Raw genomic sequence first — 3,986 nt, forward strand, 5'->3', positions numbered from 1 at the left:
GCGGGCTGATCTTCTCCAGTTGTCGGGGCGAAAGTAGGCGGGGGGACGGGGTCTTCGGTCGCCGGGAGGCCGCGCGCGCTCCGGCCCTGCGGGTCGGGTCCGTGGAGTGGTGGCTGCGCGGGCCGCCGTCGCCGGGCGCCGCGCCGACACGACGGTCCGGGCGGAGCCTGGCCCCGGCGAGGCGCCGGGGCGGCCGGGCCGTTGCTCCCGGCTCTGTCGCGGCCCGGTTCGGAAGCGGGGCCGACGAGCGCCTGCACCTCGGAGTCGGGGGACGCTCCGCGGAGTGGCTCGCGCTTGGTGACACGAGACCTCGGGTTGAAGCCCCGCAGCTGGGCCTGTCCCCTCCCCGAGCCTTCTGCAAAGTGGAAGCTGGACTGGTAACTTAAAAGTAGACTTTGCTCAAGGCACCCAGGAAAAGAGCGCTGCGTGTGAAAACGCCTGGCGTGTGAAAGGCACCCCGGCCGGGAGGCGCGGTTACTCCCGCCTGTTATCCCAGCGCTGTGGGAGGCCAGGGCCGGCGGGCTGCTTGAGCCTGGGGTTCGAGACCAGCCTGGGCAACATCCGGAGCCCTTGTCTCTACCGCAAAATGAAAAAGCCTGCCCACTGTGGTGGCGCTCGCCGTCATCCCGGCTACCCACAAGGCTGAGGGGGTAGAATCGCCTGAGCTCAGGAGGTCGAGGCTGCCTTGAGCCGCGAACCTTGTGTTGTGCTGCTGCATTCCGGTCTGGGCGACAGAGTGAGACCAAGACTCAAAAACAGCGACAGCAATAATACAGCAACAACAAAGCATTCTGTCATGAAACGAGTGCGCACCGAGCAGATTCAGATGGCAGTGTCCTGCTACCTCAAACGCCGGCAGTACGTGGACTCAGATGGACCCCTGAAGCAAGGACTGTGACTGTCACAGACTGCTGAGGAGATGGCAGCCAGTCTCACAGTCCAGTCAGAATCTGGTTGTGCCAACATCGTGTCTGCAGCCCCATGCCAGGCAGAACCCCAGCAATATGAAGTACAGATTGGACGACTGCGGAGTTTCCTCACTGATTCTGATTCCCAGCATAGCCACGAAGTGATGCCTCTCCTCTATCCTCTCTTTGTCTACCTCCATCTCAACCTGGTCCAGAATAGTCCGAAGAGCACAGTGGAAAGTTTTTACAGCCACTTCCATGGAATGTTTCTGCAGAATGCTAGCCAGAAGGATGTCATCGAGCAGCTACAGACCACTCAGACCATCCAGGACATCCTGTCTAACTTCAAGCTTCGAGCATTCCTAGATAACAAGTACGTGGTCCATCTCCAAGAAGACAGCTACAACTACCTTATCTGCTACCTCCAAAGTGACAACAATATTGCCCTGTGCAAAGTCCTCACCTTACATATTCATCTTGATGTGCAGCCTGCCAAGAGAACAGACTACCAGCTCTATGCCAGTGGCAGCTTCTCCCACAGTGAGAGCAACGGCTTAGAGCCCCCGACATGCTCAGTCCTCTTCTGCAGAATGAGGCTGCCCTGGAGGTCTTGCAGGAGAGCATCAAGCATGTCAAGGATGGGCCTCCCGCCCTCACCACCATCTGCTTCTATGCCTTCTATAACACAGAACAGCTGTTGAACACTGCAGAGATCTCCCCCGATAGCAAGCTGCTTGCTGCTGGGTTTGACAACTCTTGTATAAAATTTTGGAGTTTATGGTCCAAGAAGTAAAAATCAGAGCCCCATCAAGTAGACGTGTCCCACATCCATTTGGCTTGTGATATCCTGGAAGAGGAGGGTGAGGAGGAGGATAACACAGGCACAGAGACGAAGATACTGCGAGGGCACTGTGGACCAGTATACAGCACAAGGTTCCTCGCAGACAGCTCAGGGCTGCTCTCTTGTTCCGAAGACATGTCCATCAGATACTGGGACCTGGGGAGTTTCACCCAACACTGTGTTGTACCAAGGACATGCCTATCCCGTGTGGGACCTGGACATCAGCCCATATAGCCTGTACTTTGCCAGCGGGTCCCACGGCTGCACCACCAGGCTGTGGTCCTTTGATTGGACATACCCACTGAGGATATATGCGGGACACCTGGCAGTTGTAGACTGTGTCAAGTTTCATCCCAATTCCAACTACTTAGCTACAGGCTCGACCGACAAGACTGTCCAGCTGTGGAGCACCCAGCAGGGAAACTCGGTGAGGCTCTTCACGGGCCACCGTGGCCCTGTGCTTTCTCTTGCCTTTTCCCCCAACGGTAAGTACTTGGCATCTGCAGGTGAGGACCAGCGGTTGAAGCTGTGGGACTTGGCCTCCGGGACCCTTTATAAAGAGCTGAGGGGCCACATAGACAATGTCACCAGCCTCACCTTCAGCGGACAGCGGCCTTATCACCTCTGCCTCCATAGACTATTCAGTGCGTGTGTGGGACATCAGGAACACTTACTGCAGCACACCTGCTGATGGCTCTTCCAGCGAGCTTGTGGGCGTGTACACCGGGCAGATGAGCAGTGTCCTGAATGTGCAGTTGATGGCCTGTAACCTCCTGCTGGTGACTGGAATTGCACAAGAAAACCAGGAACATTGATTTTGTGTCTTTGTTGGGTGGGCCTGGGCAGTGGAGGAAGGCCTCTGGCCACAGTCCTTCTGTGGGCTGAGAGTGAATCCCTGACTGGCTGTGAACGAGCCCCCTCCTCCCCTCTCTCCGGGCCCTCATCGCGGCAGGTCTGCCTTCACTCAGCTCCCCCAGTGTCGAAGGGAGGGAGGTGAAGCAATGGCACGTGGACATGTGACCCGGGACTCTAGGATGTTTCGGAGGTCACTCGCAGTTTCTCACCAAGACCCTGCAGTGCCCGCATGTCGCACAGCCCTTCCTGTCTCTGTCTCATGTCTCCCAGCCACCCCCAGGTGAGTTTGGTTGAGTGGTTGCAGAGAACTCTTGGGAGGAGGGGTGTGGCCAGGGTCGTGGGTGGGCCAGCCCTGGGGGGAAGGGGAGTCCTTGCTGGTGGAGGATACTGGGTGGGAATAGGAAAGGGGAGGGAATGATCCTGGCAAAAAGTCTTTCCTTTTCCCTAATTAAAGAGAACCAGGATTTTTTATTATTGTTATTATAATAATAAGTATTATTATTGAGAAAAGGAAACCTACCACTGGCAGAGGGGAACTTCTCTGCTTTTATCTTTCAGGTTTGACTCCTGGCACTGGCTTTGATACTTGGAATTTTGAGGATCAGGTAATTCAGAGAGTTTAGTAGCACAGTGTATTGGGAGAAAGGGAAATTTCGGGTGATAGATTGATCACCCCAATTGACATGTTTCTGGAAGTGGGTGGGCAGGGTTAAATGAGGACCTTTTGGGCTCTTGCAGTGATGGTGGGAAAGAAACATTCTTTTCATGGCTGCACTTCTGTTAATAATTCTTTCCCCTCAAAAGAAAGATTGTGATAAAGAATAATTTGGAGTAAAAAGTCACAAGATAGAATTAGAAAGATGTGGACTTAGCGAGTGACCATTCAGAGGTGTTGCTTTCCCCACGTCATCTGCTTCTGCGGCGATGGCACCCACCTGAGCTTCAGTGACAGCCAAGTGAGCATTCTGTGAAGTACAGCATGCACATGCACACAGCTCAAACTGTGCTCTGAGGAGGGGGCAAGCTCCAGTTTGTGGGAGAAGAGTTAAATATTTGTTTTCTGAAAAGAGTTATTTTGTATTTTTGTTTTCTATTAAAATGCATTTAGTTTCAAAAAAAGAGAGAGAGAGAAAAAACAGCCGGGCGTGGTGGCTCATACCCATAATACCAGCACTTTGGGAGGCTGAGACAGGAGGATTACTTGAGTCTAGGAGTTCAAGACCAGCCTGAGCAACATAGTGAGACTTCCTCTCTACAAAAAATTAAAAAATCAGACAGATGTGGTAGTGTGTGCCTGTAGTCCCAGCTACCTAGGAGACTGAGATAAAAGGATTGCCTAAACCCAGGAGGTCGAGGCTGCAGTTAGCTGTCTTCATGCCACT

At 53.8% G+C, this 3,986-nt stretch overlaps 1 pseudogene; it reads left to right on the forward strand.

The window, feature by feature from the left end:
• The first annotated feature begins 796 nt into the window (after positions 1 to 796).
• On the forward strand, positions 797 to 2,564 carry LOC103253447 (annotated as a pseudogene).
• Positions 2,565 to 3,986: the final 1,422 nt, after the last annotated feature.

The sequence above is a fragment of the Carlito syrichta genome, unplaced genomic scaffold, assembly GCF_000164805.1.
Source record: "Carlito syrichta isolate Samal-C Ts95f unplaced genomic scaffold, Tarsius_syrichta-2.0.1 Scaffold230793, whole genome shotgun sequence".
NCBI classification, from domain to species: Eukaryota; Metazoa; Chordata; class Mammalia; order Primates; family Tarsiidae; genus Carlito; species Carlito syrichta.